Genomic DNA, 20,777 nt, shown 5'->3' with positions numbered 1-20,777 from the left:
CTACTGGGGATGACCTAGTCGGCGACCTAGTGATCGATGGGACGCTGGGTGACCGCGACCATGAGCTGATCACCTTCACCATCCGCCGAAAAGCTGGCAAGTCGGTCAGCAACGCGCAAGTCCTTGACTTCAGGAAAGCCGACTTTGATAAGCTCAGGAGGCTTGTCAGTGAGGCCCTAAGGGACCGTGACCACAGGGAGAGGGGAGTTCAAGAGGAGTGGTTGCTCCTCAAGGGAGCGATCCTCAATGCACAAACTAAGTCTATTCCATCTCGGAGGAAAGGCAGCAAGAGGGCACAGCAGCCCCCCTGGCTCTCCAGGGACCTAGCAGATCTCCTGAGGCTAAAAAGAAAGGCCTACAAAGGATGGAGGATGGGAGTCACCTCCAAGGAGGATTATTCTGCACTGGTCTGGTCCTGTAGGGAGCAGACCAGGAAAGCCAAGGCTGAAACTGAACTCCAAGTAGCTTTGAGCATCAAGGACAATAAAAAGTCCTTTTTCAGATATGTGGGGAGCCAGAGGAAAAGCAGGGGCAGCATTGGACCCCACTGAACCAGATGGGGCAACTGACAAATGACGCCCAGGAAAAAGCCAACCTATAAAATAGGTACTTTGCATCGGTCTTTCATCAGTCCCATGGGACGCTCATGCCCGCTATGGGACAGGGAAGTCCAGGTGAGGGTGATCCCCTGCCCTCCATTAATGCTGACTTCGTGAAGGAACATCTTGAGAAGCTGGATACCTTCAAGTCAGCTGGCCCTGACAATCTTCACCCCAGGGTACTCAAGGAGCTGGCGAACATCATAGCCCAGCCTCTAGCATGGATCTTTGAAAACTGTTGGCGCTCTGGTGTAGTGCCCGAAGACTAGAAGAAGGCCAATGTGGTGCCTATCTTCAAGAAAGGGAGGAAAGTAGATCCGGCTAACTATAGGCCCATCAGCCTGACTTCTATCCCGGGGAAGATCTTAGAAAAGTTTATTAAAGAGGCCATCCTTAATGGACTGGCCGACGCCAACATCTTAAGGGATAGCCAGCATGGGTTTGTTGCGGGTAGGTCTTGCTTGACCAGTCTCATTTCCTTCTACGACCAGGTGACCTAACCCCTGGACAAGGGAGAAGAGATTGATGTCATATATCTTGACTTCAAAAAAGCCTTCGATCTGGTTTCCCATGATCACCTCTTGGAGAAACTGGCCAATTGTCGCCTTGGGTCCTCCACGATCCACTGGCTGGAAAATTGGCTCCGGGGTCAGACCCAGAGGGTAGTAATTGATGGAAGTCACTCATCATGGTGTCCTGTGACCAGTGGGGTCCCCCAAGGCTCTCTCCTTGGACCCATACTGTTCAACATCTTCATTAATGATGTGGACACTGGAGTCAGAAGTGGACTGACCAAGTTCGCTGATGACACCAAACTTTGGGGCAAAGCATCCACACCAGAGGACAGGCAGGTTATCCAGGCTGACCTGGACAGGCTCAGCAAGTGGGCGGATGAGAATCTCATGGTGTTCAACGCCGATAAATGCAAGGTTCTCCACCTTGGGAAGAAAAACCCGTAGCATCCTTATAGGCTCGTCAGTGCTATGTTAACTAGCACTATGGAAGAAAGAGACTTGGGGGTCATCATTGACCACAAGATGAACATGAGCCTGCAATGCGAGGATGTGGAGAATTGAGAGAGTCCAGAGAAGAGCCACGCTCATGATCAGAGGTCAGGGAAGCAGACCCTACGATGACAGGCTGAGAGCCCTGGGACTCTTTAGCCTGGAAAAGCGCAGGCTCAGGGGTGATCTGATGGCCACCTATAAGTTTATCAGGGGTGACCACCAGTATCTGGGGGAACGTTTGTTCACCAGAGCGCCCCTAGGGATGACGACTAGGTCAAATGGTCATAAGCTACTACAAGACCGTTTCAGGCTGGACGTAAGGAAGAATTTCTTTACTGTCTGAGCCCCCAAGGTCTGGAACAGCCTGCCACCGGAGGTGGTTCAAGCGCCTACATTGAACACCTTCAAGAGCAAACTGGATGCTTATCTTGCTGGGATCCTATGACCCCAGCTGAATTCCTGCCCTTTGGGCAGGGGGCTGGACTCGATGATCTTCTGAGGTCCCTTCTAGCCCTAATGTCTATGAAATCTATGAAATATTATCCTATGAGGTAGCTAAACATGAGTCTTGCCATTTTACTGATGGAAAAACCAAGACTTACTACCAAGGTCATAGGGCAGGTAAGTGTTAAATCCCCTAGCTTTGGTCCTAAACGTAACCCCCCAGACCAAAGTACATCCATGGAGAACAACATTGGACTACTCACAAAAAATGGTAATATTCAAAGGAGTAGTATGGCATAATCTTGCTCTTAAAAGTTGACTATCTAAATAAATTATATCTAGAGGTTGCTATTTGATTACAAAGAAAAAGTAAATCAGAGGTGAAAATAAAGATCAAGGTGTCCTGCCTCAATGCTCAAACATGTCTAATGGATATGTTTAATCCATTAGACTCTATTTTTGGACAGTCTTCCATGCGTTTTCAATCTTCCTTTAAAAGTAGTGCTATTCCTTCTATCATAAAAGTGGCTGTGTTTTTGCATAATTCAATGTGGGAACATTTTAGGCCCTGAAATTTTATGAAAAATTGAAATTTAGAGGGTGGTAAATTATGCAAAATGAGCCAGCATTAATTCATGAGAATTTGCACACAAAAATGTTTTTCATCAGTGTTGCACATCCTTACTTCTCACTTGCTGAAGAGAAAACTAAAATTGAACCTTTGGAAAGTTGATAGGTGCTACAATCACACGTGCCTGCATGTGTACACATGGTCACTGGGGACAAGGGACCCAGCTAGAACCCAGGGCCTCCTCTCTTCCAGGCCATTAGCCACCTCACTAAAATCTGTTTTAGTTCTGATCCTACCTGATACAGTGTTAAACAAAGTAGTCCTAGGATACAGAAAAAAATCCTGAATTCCAGACAGTACCTACCTTGAAAGAAAAAAATAGAATTATCTAAGTAGAGATAAAGAATTGAAAAAAAAAAATATTTTAGCTTCTTTGAAGGTGAGGAAATCAAAAAACTTAAATATTTCTTGAAAGTAGGGAAGGACTGGATGACTGACTGTTGATATGAACTTAGGAACACATATCTCCAGATGTACAACAATTTTAACTGTTGAGTAGCCGAGCAGCAACAGTGGTAATTTGTAATTAGGGATAAACACTGCCTCAAACTGAAAGTCCTCACCAGGTTTGATAAAAAAAAAATACTACATTAAAAGTCACATTAACCAGCACTTCATTAACCGGCATGCTCTATTAACCAGTTGATGCGGCAAAAGGGAAACCGGAAGTGGGACTTCTGGTTTTGTCGAATCCCACAGCAAAGGGGAAAGCAGCCTACACAGGGGAAAGCAGCCTGCGTGGAGTCCCCTGTCCCTTTCACCTGGCACACTGACACCAGGGGAGGGGCTTGAGGGGTGGCATAGTTAATCTGAAATTAACTCCTTGGAGGAGTTTTAGTTTGCTGCACCCCAAGTCATTTCAGGCACATTACGCCACTAACTTTCCTACAGCAGCTGGAATGAATGCGCAATCTGCCGCCGAGGCATGCAAACCCTGACACCATTAAAGCAATGCAACAGCATTTATCCCGCTTTAAAGTGTTGTGCACATATGGCCTTATTAGTTGTCAAAAGCAACCCTAGTTCAAAGCCCCAGGACCTCCAGCAGTCCTGACCCATGCCCTAGGCACTAAGCCATGTAGCAAAATAAGATGCACCAGCTCCTTTCCTCTTTCAGTCCTGAGGCTAAGTCCGGTAGTTATGGGTTTTGAGCAAATTCACTTTTGGGCATTCAAGTCCACTGCATTTCCCCAAGAAGAGTCATCCATGCAGCCAAAGCTATGCATCCAGGAATAAAATATCTCTGGATGTAGAAGTACCAATATGAGTACTTAAAATTCTATAAGAGAATAAAATAGGGGCGTTTTTAGAGCATCAGTGCTTCTTTAATGCCTTTAAATGTTAGTGACCAAGGGTAGAAATCCTCACCCCCACATCCCATCAGCTGAAAAGGCCCCAAGTTTCCCCCTTTCTAGGCAAGTGCTCTAGTCAGTAAGCTAGTGTTGATGGTCACCATCACTACAACCTGTTGTTTGACCTGAAGTCAATCCTACTGATGCAAATTAGGCATGCCTAGAGCATACCTAATACATTTAGTCTTTCTAGGGACTTTGACAGCTGGACACAGGCATGGTCAAGTGTCTATAGAACTTTACAGTCCATATGCCAGGTGCACTAAGCCTAAATTTAGACTATTAATGCTAGTTCAATTACATTCAAACTCTAAAACTGGCCAAATTTTCTCTGGTTTTCAGGAAATGCCATGCATACCTATTGAAGTTCATGCTGTTTCCACATCAGTCTAAACACTTCTTCCTAGCACCTGTAATTCTATTCAGGCTTAGAATCAGTGACATGGGAAATGCTAGTCTGGTATTTGGTTTGGGAGAGTATTAGATACTTCAAAAGAGGATTTTAAAACCTTCAAAATGAATAAACATAGAACCTGACTAAATGAAGTTTCTTAAAAAAATCACAACTTAGGCACGTAGGCCAAGTTCTCTGAATGATTTATGAATTATGATAAATATTTCAGAAACATTCATTACACTTTTTTATTTGTAATGAAACCAAAAGCAAGGCAGGTTAGGTTTCTTTTATACTTATTTTTCATTTTAAATTACCATTCTTTATTCCTTTAGCATTCAAAGGAGACAACTAGATTGCAATTTTAAATCAGTGATTAAAAGTACTATGTTTTTAGTAACCATTCCAGTTCATATAACTAGCATTATCATGAGGGCAAATTAATTTTGTGTCATTCTCTGTCCTTGCTACAATCCTTGTTCTGAGAATAAGACATTAAACTTTTCATGTACAATATATTATGCACTTGCTGTACTGCATTAACCTTTTAAATATTCTGTATTTTAGTTGGCTGGCAATTTTATTTCTTTTTAAGGTTTGCCAGGATGATAGGAGGAAAAGGTAAGAATAGACAGCCAATCAAATTATAGAAAATTCACAAGGTCAAAGTAATGCACCTTTGTCTTTCAAAAAATACATTAGAACTTAAAGCTTTATATCTCATGAAAATGTTTTGACAAAGACAGGAAAAGATCTAATGATAGCAATAGAGTGATACAAAATATTATACGATTTCATTTATAAAAGATTATTTGAGTCCAGATATGAGAGTCCTAGACTTTAGTGTATTTTGGGCTAACACTAGAAGGTTAGTCTCTTTTATGGAATATTTTCATTCTAATTTGATAATAGAACTGGGCACAAACTGCAAAAGCAATTCTGTGAAATTTCTTGACATTCTTCTTGTTTTGTGCACCAATCCTACCGCACAGTAACTCCAGTTACTGCACACTAATTTAGTACTTGATTGTACAAGTGTACTTGATTGTACAAATATTTGAAAAAAACCCAGATGATTATGTACCATAAATGATGACAAACATGAGTGTTTAAGTTCAAGCTCATTTTTTAAATAAATGTATAGATTTTAATATTTGCTTTCTAAAAATAATCTTAGCAGCAACTTGCTTATAAACATTCTCCTCTTCAAATTAGGGAACAGTACTATATATATCACATGACTGAGTGCTACTAAGAAACATTATTTACATTTTAGATTTCAAATAGTAAGCAGTGTAAGAGAAAAATATTTGTGGATAATTGAAAATTTTGACTAATACATATATTTGTGAAAATTGAAATATTGGACACAAAAGGAACAAGCAAACTGAAAAAAAATCCTTTAATAATATTTGGTCAGCTGTAATTGAAGCCACTGAAATAACTGAAGTATCAGTATTTTGTTTTTTCTCCTTAGTATCCAGTTCATACTATGAAAGAAAAGAAAAGATTTAAGTCCCTGTGCATTTCTGGATACCTATCTGGTGTAATAATGCAAATAGCTCTTCTTTTAGAAAAAATATTTTTCATAAACATACCTAAGAACAAAATCCTAGGTGTTATAAACAGATTTTAATATTTATTTTCTGGGTTATAACATTAAGCTTGTTCATATGTGTATTTGAGATGACCATGCTGGTAAGAAAGTCAGCAATGGGCACATCTACATGAAACACTATGTGGTAGCCTCATAATATGCAATAAATAATGTGACAGTAGTGTGTCACATCACAAACAGTGCTAATATGCTACTGCTCAGTAGTATTAGGCTACTGTGCAATAGTGACACTAAAAAGGTGTGCACCAATCCTACCGCACAGTAACTCCAGTTACTGAACATTAATTTAGTACTTGATTGTACAAGTGTACTTAATTGTACACATTAATTTAGTACTAATGAATGTGTAGACTTGCCCAGTCACTAATGCGTTGGTCAAAGCAAGATTAGAATTAAACTGGTGAAAAAATGCCAGTAATTTTTTTTGTGAAATTTATGAAGAAAAACATGCAACTGAAAAATGCTAAGTTAAAAAATAATAAATATAAGGGGAAAGTACAGTTTCCAAAATCTGGAAGGCAACATTGTAACTGAGAACCTGACTTGCAAATTGAATTTTTTACAAAAAACAAACATTACCAAAACACAGATTTTAACCCTAATATAATTTCCAGTGTTTCAAATACAAAATATTAACATTTGACTAAAATCTACATATTCTAGAAGAAATATTTACTTTGTTAAGGGGAGAAAGGGTTGTAAAAGATATTTAATATTATAAGGGGAAAACCCCCCAAATCTTTGGCCGTTTATCAAAGTTACAAACAAAATGAATTTTGTGTCCCCTCTTTTTAATTTCCTGGTGAACATATTTTCTTTTTAGAAAAAAACAAAACAAAAATTAGTAAAACATCCAAGCATCCATGTAACTTGATATTATTGGCCAACATGATAGCATCTCGGCCTTTTCTATGTAGAATCAACTGTGAAGTCCCTAGTGGATTTCATAAGACCTCTGTCACTTCTCCCTTTATGGGACATTAATCCTGTTCTAGACATGGTATTTAATTGGTAGTATCTCCCTAAGAGAATCCCAAGATTAAGTTCAGAAGGGAAGTTGGACACTGAGGTTGAATTAAACAGGCAAAGGTAACTATCAAGACCTACAGAATATCTTGTTTGGCCCTATTCTTGAAATTTTAGAAAAGTACAGTAAGGTTGCTGTTAGCAAAGTGCTTGCTAAATTACCTAAATAAAATGAAATTTAACATTGAATGATGATTTTTGTACACATGGTAAATCCATAGAGCTTATGTTTTACAATTTCAAATATTTTCCCTTATACATGGACACAATTAATAAAGTCAAACACTTCTGATGTCCATTGATATTCATCACCAGACCTGAGAGATTTTGATAAGAACTTTACAACTCTTAAGGAAAGCTTTCAGATTTTTGTTTTGAATTGTGACTGTTAAATAGCAATGTTATCTGAGGATCTTACAGTCACTGTAAGACCATTATGGATTCTGAAAGTCAGACAGTATTGCTATTTTATTAAAATCACCTCTAAGACAGCTGTTGTTTTTGAAGAGGGAACTTACAACTTTATTGTTAGATTTGCAAAATATCTGTAGGTCTTACAGGCTATCTTCAATTGTTTGGTTACCTTAAAAATAATAAAAATTGAACATTTAAACAGATGAACTAGGTTCTGGGTTTCCCATGGAAACAGTGAACGAGTCATGTTATGGTGATCAGGCAGCATGCTAAAAGAAAAATTCACTTTACAAACCTCTCCTTGTACTGAAACTTCATTAATATCCACTACTGCTCTGTCATGGTTCAATCACTTAAGACCATTTAGTATCACATTTTAATTATTATATACACCTGTGCCTTTCATGAGATATTTTGTGAAGGGTGAAAAGTCCTGGGGCAATGAAACAAGTCAGGTTAAAAAAAAAAAAGATCAAGCAAGCTTTATTTTATGATGAAGTTAATTACAGAGCATCTAATTATGGCTTTGATTAATATGTTAGAATCCATCTAAATGAGAACAATGAAATTTTCAATGTCATTCAAAAAGTATTTTAATAAAGTCCTATTCATTTCAATCTAACATATTTTACAGATAGGAATGTCTTGTGAATTTCATACACTGTCAGCCTATCTACAGGATCTGTCTGTCTACTAGCTTAGTAATAAACAACCTGTCACTGGTACAGTGTACAATCTGGACTAGAAAAATATATTCCAGAAATGTAAGAGGAACAGAAGCAAATCTTTGTGCCAGAATAAAATGGAGTTAAAAATTAGGCTTTCTCTAGCACATGTTGAATATACACAGACAAATCACGGAGTGCGATTTTATTGTCCTTTGTGTCTAAACAGCAGTTTTCTAGCAGCTTAAACTGTATTTTTGGCACTTAATCACAGTTTACAAATCTGCTGCCTTCCATTACCCATGCATTGTGCATATACAAGGATATGTGCATATACTGAGCATGCTCAGTAAGCTACATGGCTATATAAGCACACAAGTCACAAAATGGACAAAATTCTGTACAAGCAGTTGGCCAGCAATGACAGACCCTTCCTTATTTCAGCCCTAATATCTCCATGCTTAGCCTCCCCTCTCCCAGAGGGGGATTAAGCCTGAATCTTATATCAGAGTGCTCTAAGCATCACGCCACAAGTCATAATTATGTGTTATGAAGACCATCCTCTAGCCCTCTTTTTAAAGCTTACACCCTAGGTAGCCAAGAAAAGGAGATAAGTGGAACCAGATGGAGGAACACAACCTAGAGGTTTTCATAGATTTCATAGATTTCATAGACATCAGGGCTGGAAGGGACCTCGGAAGATCATCGAGTCCAGCCCCCTGCCCAAAGGGCAGGAAGTCAGCTGGGGTCATAGGATCCCAGCAAGATAAGCATCCAGTTTGCTCTTGAAGGTGTTCAGTGTAGGCGCTTGAACCACCTCTGGTGGCAGGCTGTTCCAGACCTTGGGGGCTCGGACAGTAAAGAAATTCTTCCTTATGTCCAGCCTGAAACAGTCTGGTAGTAGCTTATAACCGTTCAACCTAGTCGTCATCCCTAGGGGCGCTCTGGTGAACAAACGTTCCCCCAGATACTGGTGGTCACCCCTGATAAACTTATAGGTGGCCATCAGATCACCCCTGAGCCTGCGCTTTTCCAGGGTAAAGAGCCCCAGGGCTCTCAGCCTGTCATCGTAGGGTCTGCTTCCCTGACCTCTGATCATGCGCGTGGCTCTTCTCTGGACTCTCTCAAGCTTCTCCACATCCTTTTTGAATTGTGGAGCCCAAAACTGGATGCAGTACTCCAGCTGCGGCTTCACCAAGGCCGAGTACAAGGGGAGAATGACGTCCCGGGATTTGCTTGACAGCATCTTTGAGAGATGGATTTTGCTCTGGAAGGGAGAATAATGGAACAGAAATTTCCCAATTGTATTTCCTCAATTTTATCCACTTAATAGACTTCAGTAGCTTAGTTTCAAGGAAAAGGTTGGAGAGGTGGGGGTAGTGGCCTAGTAGTTTGAGCATTTTAGTGGGACAGTGAAGGTTTATATATCCTTTGCTTGAGTGAGATTAGAACTCAGGTCTCTAGCTTTCTCTGAATCCCCTAACCTCACCTATGTGGCTAAAACAGGGGTTCTCAACCTCTGGCACATTAACCAGATCCTGCCCATGAAGCTATGTCATCCAGCCCACCAGGCTCCTGAAGGGTCCAGAAATTTGGCATTTACAGAACAACAGCATCAGTGATTGCTGCCTATTTTCTGTCAGATTTCTAGACTTGTGGGGATCCCTGTGAGCCAATAATGTGGCCCTGTGCACCAGATTATACCAGTGCATGACCAGATATGGGTACACAGGATCTGGCCAGCACATGGCCAGAGTAGCCTGGTGCAGGATTGGGATGGCACATGGCCAGACTGGGCCAGGGGGAATAGGCCCAAAGTCCAAACCTATGCACCAAACCGACACAGGAACCAGCTGGCAGACTCACCCCAGGCCACACATTCATCCTGTAGGGTCAGAAGATTGGGCACTACTGAGCTAAAACATGGGGGAGTTTGTCCAGTGCATAGCCTATCAAACATGCACAGTATATGTGTGTATGTTTGGCAGTTAGAGCAGCACAATCTATACACATGACAGTATTATGCTGCAGAAAACGAATTAAAGCCTCAGTACAATAGTTCTGTCAGGGACAGTACTATATTACACAAGGGTAATTTTCTGTGATTAAATGTATCTGTAGATGCTGACTGCAGGTGTAAATTATACCCAGTCAGTCTAGCTAGCAGCAAGCCAGACTCCTGCCTGTCACTAAGCCACATGACACTGTACTTTCAGCACCCTCATGCCCAAGCCAGGCCCTACACTGCCCAATGCCACTACCTGGAGCCCAAAGCTGAGTGACCCTGGCATAAACTGTTCCACCTTGGCCCATATTTCTGCTGTGCTGGGCACACGTGTAGATGCTGGGCTCAGGAGTAGTTTACTGCAGCTCAAATTGCTCCAAAGTTTATTGCCTCAAATTAATTGCACATGTAGACATACCAAGTGTTTTTTTCTGCCTCAAATTTGCTAAATCTGACATGGGATCAAGAGACAAAATCTAAAACAACAGAGGCCATTTTCAACTGGTTAATAAAAGTCATAAATAGTTACCTTTTAGATGAGCTCCTTATAACTGAATTCTAAAAATAAAGGGAAAAAATTCTTGCAGTCCCCATTTCTGTTTGAATTTGGCAATAGCACTTTCAGTAATTTCCCCAGTTGTGGAACCTGTCTCTACCAGTTTACATTTTGGCTCACACAATTATAGCCAAGTTTTACAAGGGAAAATTAGCTCCCCTAAGGTAAGAGTTCTCTTGTTACAGCAGAGGTGAGATCCAGCCACTGTGAATTCCTGGCAGAGATGCATACTTTCCTGTGTTTTCTCCATTTAGTGGAAGCTATCTCAAATTATTTTATATTTGGATCAGAAAATATATGTAACTCAGTTTAAAGAGGAAATTAATTTCATTTCACTTAGATAGTTTTTGTTATATTACATTTAAGTCCTGGTTCTAATTCCGGTTCAAATGAAAAACTGTGTTCTAGTGAAGAACTAACTTCTGAGTATGGTTTTATGGCCTATCTGATTCAAGTGTTTCCAGTGGGTTCTCCCCAAATTGTAACTGAAAAAAACTTCAGTTTTATCATAAATATTTTCAAGGTTCAGGCCCTAGTAAACCATGTCAACCATAGGCATTTCAGGGACTTTAGACTAATGTTCACAAATATCTTTCAAGACTAATTTGGAAATGTTCACACCATTCCAATCTGGATAATATCCTATATCTCAAAAATTCATTGACCTATTTTAAACTGTGTTTACAATAATTGACCCTTTCTTCTTACTTGTTAAGTATCTTTCACAAAAATGCTTTCAATTTTAATTAACTTTTGTTTATAAAGTTTTTTTAGGTTATTAGGGACAATGGCATTTAAAGTACTTGAGATACGAACATTCTTGTATGTATATCCTTCCTTATTCCACTCTTTATTATTCTTTTATCCATTTTCTGACTTTTCTCTAAGATGCCATTTGTAATTTTGACAACCTTTTAAGTTAGCTTTTAAGCTGCCTTTTAAGGGACTCTCTGCGCTCCAGGCTACAACACATTTACCAGTTTAAAGCTATAATTTTATACTAATTTATTTAAACCAATTACATTTTGCTTATGTGTCTCTTACATTATTTGTATTATTTAAATAAAATGTGCAAGATAAACTTACATGATTATTTTTCAGTAAATTTGAAGGGTCATTCCTAAAATTTTAAATATCTGAAAAATGTCTGAATACTAATTTAAGTTAAGCCACTGCTATCTCTGTGTGTCATCAAAAGTCTTTTTCTCTGGTGGGGGGTTTCCCTGCATAGGTCATTTGTCCTCAGTTTTTTTCTTTAATTTCTTAGGTTTTTAAAAATTCTTTTTTTCTGTTGTTTCTTCCTTTTTGCTTCTTTCTATCTTTTTTAATTTTTATGTTTGTTAGCTTCCCGTTTCCATTTTTCAGTCATTTGTAGCCATATTCCCATCTCTTTCTTTTGAAACTTTTCACCTTTACTCCTTTCCTGTTTTCTTGCTAGCAGGCCATCAATCGAACAATCATGGGAACAGCTGTTCTCACAGCATTTGGGGCAGCAAGAGCATACTTGAATAATGACCAACCCTAGAACACCACATGGTAGTGTCTACAGGTCACCCAATTATTTTTGGACATATCAGCATTGAAGAAAAGGGAGTGGGTTGTGAATGATGGTGGCAGACAGTGAATGCAGAGGATCATACTCTTCCATCATCCCTAGTTTTGACAAACAGTACTATAAATTACTATATTTTTATTAGGAGGAAGTACAAATATTAAATTTCCTTTCAAATGGAAAACACTAAAATTATATTTTCATTGTCTTTAAATGTAGCACTGCTGCTTGTGATGCTACATTGAAGCAGAATGTGACTGAACAATACAATGTTTCAAAATTATGTAAGGGCACCTATCTCATAAATTTCTAAATAAGACTGACTGGATATTTGAGAGATTTAAAAAAATTCTCCGTTATTTTATTATAGGATACACTTGCAATGCTGATGCACAGAGTTCAATAAAATTTTAGTGAACCTTTATTTAAAAAGGACAATGAAAGTGTCTCACCGTTACCATCCATAACGATTTCCAACTCATATTAAGGGCAATGATTTTTGGAATATGTTGTAACCTAATGGCATAAAAAAAATGTGTATTAATTAGATTTGGTATTAGTATAGGATTAATTTACCTTGACTATTAAGTGAATCTGAAAAAAAAAAGGATGGGGCATTCACAGGAGTTAAATCTCTAAACAAAATGACTGGGAAATTGCAATGCTGTTAAGATTCTGTATGTATTGAGTTCTTGACTATGAGGCTGGAATTCCAAAAAGTGTTTATATTATGTGTTTTTAGTACTTTATAGGTACTGCCAAGACACTGATAAAAACAGCAGAGGCCAAAAAATTGAATTATATTGAATAAAATAAAAAAAGAATATAAAGTATGTTCACATTTCTTAAAATGATTGAATTTTGTTGGTGTTCAAGTAAAGCTTAGGGAAGTTCTCAAATTATATGTTGTTATTCTTAAATTGGTAGCTATGGTCCTCCAAAATAACCTTCTGTATTTCAACTCCCTCTGCAAAACCTTTCATTAGTTTTAAGTTCTATTCCCAATTACTTTTGCTTTTCTAGAATGTCCAGCTAACACCTATCTATGTGCCACAACTACTACACCGGAGTAGACATGACCATCCATTAAGGCCTAGGAAAAATTCTTCTTCACTGATACATGTCAGGCAAACAAACAGCAACAACAAGATTAACCCTATGCCACCTCCAAAATACATGTTAATATTTGCAAGCTTGAGTTGATTTTTCTTCTCACACTTATTCTTCACTTTACTCTGTCATCTTTCCTTTTTATTTAGACTGTAAGAAAGGACAGCCTCTGCCTGGAAGGTTGCACAACATCTAGCACCACAGGACCTCAATACTATTTGGGGTTTCTGGGTGCTACTGTGATCTTGTAAGTAGATATTCACAATGCTAGACTCATTTGTTTGTGCATTTAGATGTTATACACTCTTACCCTACTGCTTTGAACCAGGCTATACTGTGTAACTCAGAACACCCAAATCTGAATTCAATCAAAGCCAGCTCATGACAAATAGTCCAGAATAATTGTTATTTGAAAAGATATAGCTAATTCTTTCAGCCCCTGCAGAAAAGGGAATTATGCTGATCACTGGTGAGTGGACAGGGTTCAGGGGGTGGTGAGGGAGAGGAAAAGGAGGGAAGAGGGAAAAACCTTACCCGTTTTGGCTCTCCACCCTTGTGCAACAGCTGCTACTGCTAAAACTACTGCTGTAGCAGCATGGGCTGACATTGAGGCTGCATCCAAACAAGCATGGACATTTATTTCCCCAGGGACAAGAAGCAGTGGCACACCTTGTGCCGCTGCTACTTGTCCCCAGGGAGCACCTGTGCCATGTGCCCTCTAGTGTACAGCAGGTTACCCTGGATGGGATAGGGGAGGCTAGGGCCAGCACTGGGCTGGCCCCAGCAGTCTTACCTGGGATCCTGGGGAGGGTGCTGGGGGCCTCCTGGGGCTGCAGCAACAATGACCCTGCTGCTCAAAGCCTGGCTGGCAGCTGGAGCTTGTCCGTTCAGCTAGGCTCCAGTTTTGGCCAGTGTTCACTGCCCCTGCATGCACTGCTCTGGCTTTTTTTTTTGCACAGGTGTTTTTGACCATGGAATCTCTCAGGGTCAACCCCACCTCTTACAGCAAGGAGAACAGCTGAATGTGCAGTATATGGTGTTGCACATATGTTTGTGGCACCACATCCTGCACAACTGCACTTGACTGGATGCAGCCTGAGGGACAGACAGTGGTTTGGAGTACCCAGGGGGCATTCTTGGTGTACTGTTTGCCCCCACATCACCTAGGGCAGGGTTGTGCCTCCCATTGCAAAGCCTCCCTGGAGGAGGGGGCATCATTCCACTTCGCTCTGCCCGAGATCCACTACTGGGACTGAAGCTGTGACTGTCTGGTTCCTGTTGCTGGGCTGCACAGGACTGTGCTTGCTGAGGAAAAGGCAACTGGGTGAAGGGGGTTATAATGGCACCTTGTTTAAGGTGGCACCCAAGGCTCATACCCTGCTTACCCTCTTGTCCCCTCCCCAGTTATATGTAATCCTTAAAGCAAAGTGTTCCAGAAACTGGCCAGTAATACCAAAGGGTTCCATGCTTTTAAAATTAAACTAAAGCTAAACTTGTGCGTATGTGTGTGTGTGTGTGTTGTTTTTTGGAGTGTTTTTGATCCAGAGAATCCTTTACTAAGATGGTTCATCTGCAGCTAGCAGTTTAATTCTGTTTGCTCATTAAAGGAAAAATGGTTTTGGTTATGGGGTATGTGCAGTTTCATATCAATTTGCTTATCCACAGTTAAAAAGCACATCGGGGTCAGGAGCTGATACTGGGAGAAGAATCACATGTCATAAAGAAAAGAGAATCAATGCCCAGATTTGTTAAGATATATTGAATGTAGAGGCATTCCTTTCTTGTCAAGAATTGGGAATGCTGATCAGTATACTTACAATATGATTTGCCTTGGAATTTCAGTTAGAACTTTTACAAACTCTGATGTGTCCTGTAAAATGTGGACGTTGTCAGGCCAGATTCTCAAGACCATGCTTGTGTAGAGGCATATTTAAGACTTTATATAACCACCTGTTTGCACAATGTATCAATTATTTTGATGTATTTAGGATAGCAATCTTCATAATTCAAGGATTCCATTGTTGTGGAAATCTGGCCCTGAACCTTCTCCAAGACTATGCTGTAAAGCTCTAACTAAAAATATTTGGACTGGATACAGTGCCATGTCTCCTAAGAAGCCACATAGTTTAGGTGGTAGAGAAAGTAAATGTGGTTTTATGTTTATGTTTCCAAGGCCGATGATGGACACACCCCATTCATCCCAGAATAACTCCAACAGTTAATATACACGTTTCCTGCAGCTGGTCTACAGCCAAGATTTTGGTCATTCCTCTATCCCATCTTTTCACACCTTGCTGAAGGACTTAACATATGATCCTATACTTCTCAGTGTAGTACTTCTTAGGGAAAAAAGCTACCCTGCTTTACCATTACTCAACTATCTCAGCCCTCCTGAGGACCAAACAGGCCAAGATGCAAACCATGGTATTGAGATTGAATATTGAATTGTAAGGTCACCCTTGAGAAGGGTCAGGAGTTTTAGTATTCAGACAAAAAAAATTCACATATTTTCCAGTAGCAGAATTTTCTGAAAATATAATAGTTACAATAATTGACTATTCTATGAAATTCTATATCTGTTTTTTTCTAAGGAACATAACTTTTTTTTTCCTAATGCCAAAAAACAGCCAGAGGTAATGATTTAAAAAGGTCTTTCCTGCTTCTTGCAAAATGTGTTGCTAAATTCAAAGCAGAACATAGTATGTATATTCCTTTTTCCTTTCCTGTCTAAAAAAAATCAATCTTTGTTCACTGTTGTACATTTTTAATGATTGGATTTTAATGCCAATACTCTACATGTGAATAAAATCACATCTAGGCAAGGGCCTTTCCACTACCAACAGCACCCAAGAAAGGGCTCAAGGAGTGGGAGTGTAAGTGCCAGAAACACACAATCCCTTTCATAGGGAGTAATCTATGGCCATGTGTGCCTGATAGCTACTCTCTCACTTTCCTTTGAAAATTGCCACGTTCTTACCCTTTTCCAGCAGAGCTGATTCTTTCCCCTGAAAGATCTTGCAATTAGGCTGTTGCGCACACATGAAAAGAGGAAAGACTAACCTTCTTTTTCCGGCTTCATTCACATGGCATGGCCCAGGATTACAAAAAAGCTCATATCTCTGTTACAGGATGGGGGTAAAAATACATGGACTTTACTAGCTATAGTTACAAAAATTATCAGCCAATTATTTTATTTGCTGAACATGGTTGATTAAGGAGGACTAAATTATTGGAACACTTGTACCAATTCCAGTGAATAATTGCAGCCAAAACAAATTGAAAACACCTGAAAAAGTCCAAATGTTTCACTAAATCGTTTTTCATGTTAAAATGCTGTTCCATTCTAAAATGTGAACCAAATTATTAGAAACAAAAAAAAAAAAAGAAAAGAAAAGGAAAGGAAAAGCAAGAGAAACAAAACAATTTATTTGGTGTCATGTGAAATAGTTCCAAAAAGAATTAGGAGGGGGAGTGATCACCCATATTTTAGTCCCAATAGCTGAGTAGCTGGTGCACCCATTTAAGAAGCAGAACATCCAGGTTCTAGGGGCTCCTCACCCAAAGAGGATTTCAACCTAGTCTCCTAGTAGAGGGTTCTAACTATCAGGCCACATATTAGGTATTATCTAATACCCTCTCCTGCACTCATTTAGAAGATTAGATGTTGCACCTTGCATTTAATTATCATTGGATGGAGAGCAGTGCAGAAATTTCTGCTTTTTTGGGTGCACGTCTCTAGACTTGAACCCAGTACCTTCTCCCTTTTACAGCAGCATGCATTTCACTGAACCACAAAGGATGTATACAAGTGTGACATTTAGATTGTTCTGACCAAGCTTGGAATGATCTAAATGTCTGGGTGTACAAGCATTGGCAGAACTTACACTTTCCTAAAAATGGTATACTTGATCTAAAGTTAGTTCTCTTCAGATGAGAATGAATTTTAGATCAACATGAGTTAACCTAACCTAAAATGGGTTAACCCAACCTGACGAATGTTCGCATGAATTCCTAGCACAGCCCTAGGACTGGGAAAGCCCAGCCACTCTTCAGAGCTCTGGGCCTGTGCTATTTCTACACCCCAAACCTGACCAAGCTATTTTTAGCTCCTTGACTAGCCCTCCCTCCACACCAGGCAACCCCTGACCTCCCCCTAAAGACTTGCTGGCACCCCTCCTCCCCAGATTGTTTCATTTCTCCTGACTTGGATATTTCCTTCTTTCAGTTGCCCAGGAAGCCAGCTTCATTGGAGGGTATTGGATAATGCCTAAATTGTGGTATAGTAGAAGGGCACCATGCTGAGAAGTTGGAGAGATACAGATTCAAACTCTTTTCAGTCAGCAGGGCCTAAAACAAGGTCTTCAACCTCTTGGGTGAATGCACTAACTACTCAGCTGTTGGGGCTAAAAGATAGGCAAACCCTCTCCTCCTTCTAATGCCTGTTAGTCATTGGCTTTTGTTTATCTATAATTTTGTGACTTATTCATATGTATAATAAATCACTAGATCATTAATTAAGACAATGTTACAATATTTGAATCTAGAGTAGAAAAAAAGACTGAAAGATGTACTTTACAAAATAATCTTAAAAGTGTCCCCAGGGGACAGATAAAATAATGAAAACTCTCTTTTATATCATTAACACCTGTGGTGTTTCATTTTGAATCAAAACAAAAGGCTTTGAAAGAGCTTAAAAATGAAATGAGGGCACTCAAAATGTTTTGAAAGTTTCAAAATGTTTAGAGTTTCAAAGCTAGGCTTGCTTGCAGCTAAACAGAAACTAAGGAGAGGGAGGGGGAAGAAGGGGGAAGGACTACTCTGACATTGACATGTGTAGCTGGCCAGTGACTGTGATCCTTCCCTGAGGTCCCTTCCAATCCCAGTGTCCTGGGGGTGGGACAGAAAAACAGCATAAGAAATTACACATATCATGCGTTTTGCTTGTCAGCACCTTGAGGTACAGTTTCCCAGAAACCTCTGCACCTATCTCCTTGGAACAAGGCAGACTTTATGGCCTCGTCAGGGGCTACCGTGCCTGATGTTTTCACCCCCCTGTGCCTTCATGCTTACTAGTGACGTGAGTTTTGTTCTGAACAGTTTGAGATGCAGTTTCCCAGAAACCCCTGCACCTATCTCCTTGAAACTTGACAGGCTTTGTGCCCTCACAAGCAGCTACCATCTCTGCTGTTTTCATTCAGATAAGGAAATAAGTGACAAAGTTATAGGCATTTTCATGATTCCTCATTATAGCCTATGGGTGAAATGTGCAAACAAGTGTTGAAACAGCGAAACAGTTTGACAAAACGAAACAGAACAGTGCTTCAAAACAGTGAAATGAAACACTGCCCCTCAAAATGACAAAACAGAAGTCAAAATGAAATGGTGCTGTTTCACACAGCCCTAGTAGGCACCTTAAAAATATACAGCAGAAGGATAGCCTCTGCTTCAAAGCATTTGCAATGATAAACGATACAGATGGAGGACTGGGCAAATGCAAAGTAAAAAAAATGTGCCAAAAGACATCAGTATTGGTCAGCATGGTAGACAGTTTTCTCAGCACATAAGAATCATGGGAAGAAGTATTAAGATGCTTGTGAATTCAACAAATGGGCAAAGTAGGATGGCATCATTAGCCAACTGAATGTAGGAGTTGATATCTCTATAGTGTATGAGAGCTGACAGGTAATGTGGGGGCAACCTACGAAGAAACTTGACAGTGGAGGTGTTATGTTTGATTAGATGGTAAAAAAGGCAGCCAGCAAAATGTTGTAACAGGCTAGGAGAATGAACTTTGCAAGTAGAAGTCTCTCAGTTCATATTCTAAAGTTTCTGCCCAAATAGAGGGCACTGTATTTTTTATTTTAAGGAGCACAAATCCTGTAGAATTTAATGGGGTTCCTTCTAGTTCATTTCCAGTCCTAATACAACAAAAAAAACCCCATAGTTTTCTCTTACATCTATCCATGATGAAACATAAAATCTCTATTTGCTTATTTGTTCCCAATAAAGTACATGAAATTTAACAGTTTGCTACAAGCAAATAGAATTTTAAATTGCCTCATTTCCATAAATATTGCTCATTTTAGCAGTTAAAGTACAGTTTAAGCTATTGATTTTGTTGAACAATGTTCGTGTGATGTGTCTATTTTTAGCATTCTTAATGCTATATTTAGTCAAGAATTGTCTTTGTCTGCCAAATTATCTCATTTAAACTACTATATATTGCTAAATGTCAAAAAATAGTCATTGCTACTGCTAAAATGAATCACAAATTTTATTTATAGAAATATCATAATGTATATGTTTGTATACCTTCTTTGAACAAATAATTTATTGCATTGTCAATGACAACTGGTACAGAGTGAAACAGTTAATTAAATGGATATGCCTTTGCTACACAAAGGCCAGTAATTTCACCATAAAATAAAAGCTGCCTTGTAATAATGGACAGTACAATCTGTTCATTACGGTTTTTTTAATGTGAATTTATTCTTCAAGAAAAAGTAGTTTGATTGACATGCCTACACATTAAATTCCCTTACTTGTCCATAGACTAGGTATATCAACTGTTGTGGTGATGCAAACTTCCCTTCAACTGTCTGTTTCACAAATTTTCCTCATTCTCACCTCAGGGTGCCTATTAATGCCAGTTATCACGGTGGTTTGTGATGTAGCCGTCTGTGCATTAGGAACTGGACTAAGACAGACAATTACATTTGCATGGAATCCAAAATGCAATCAGATGGTCAATTTCTGTCTGTTGCAATATGTTTATTATTTGATGAACATGAAATATAAAGAGTATTTTTTCCAGTTGTTGATATAACCTATTACTCTCTGACCAGTAACAGGAGAATATGTTGCATTCAGCATGCCAGGTCACCAATTGTTGACATATAGCTTAACACTATTAACTCTTCCAAGCATCAAGATATCATTTTAGTGAAGCAATCTGTAATTTTGTTGGGCTTTAACCCAGGAAGCCCTAAACACTGCCTGCTATGCCATGACCACTAACATGGTTTCCCTGGGAATAGAAACTCAGCCTCACAGGATCTCACCCTCAAAGACTGAACATTATGACTGACATGTTTGGCCAGAAGGCTGTCCTGGATGAAATGCTGGTTATGTTTGCTATTCCAGAAAAATAAAGATGTCATTCAAAATCTGGAAGAATCTTGATGTCTGCATGATTGGATTATGCTGTAAGAGTGAAGTGCAGTGGAAATATGCTACTCCCAATGGGAGCTAATATTAGCTTTATTTTAAAGTCAGAAATATTTTTGCAAGTCTATAACACCTATAAAGCATTATGGAGTGCTACAGAGTACAATACTTTATATAAATAAACACATGCCAGGGTAGAAACATTGAAGAATACTCTTCCATAATAGGAACTACATA

The 20,777-nt window shown here is 39.4% G+C and overlaps 1 long non-coding RNA gene across 1 annotated transcript in view; it reads left to right on the top strand.

Moving 5' to 3' along the window:
- Positions 1 to 20,777, top strand: part of LOC112550737 — a 45,357-nt gene that overhangs the window by 18,028 nt on the left and 6,552 nt on the right. The window contains exon 2 of the long non-coding RNA XR_003094707.1: positions 13,523 to 13,620. This is a non-coding gene — a long non-coding RNA (uncharacterized LOC112550737). The remainder of the gene's footprint in view (positions 1 to 13,522; positions 13,621 to 20,777) is intronic.

This window comes from Alligator sinensis, unplaced genomic scaffold, assembly GCF_000455745.1.
Source record: "Alligator sinensis unplaced genomic scaffold, ASM45574v1 scaffold528_1, whole genome shotgun sequence".
In the NCBI taxonomy this organism is placed as follows: Eukaryota; Metazoa; Chordata; order Crocodylia; family Alligatoridae; genus Alligator; species Alligator sinensis.
This window is presented reverse-complemented; position numbering and strand designations above follow the sequence as displayed.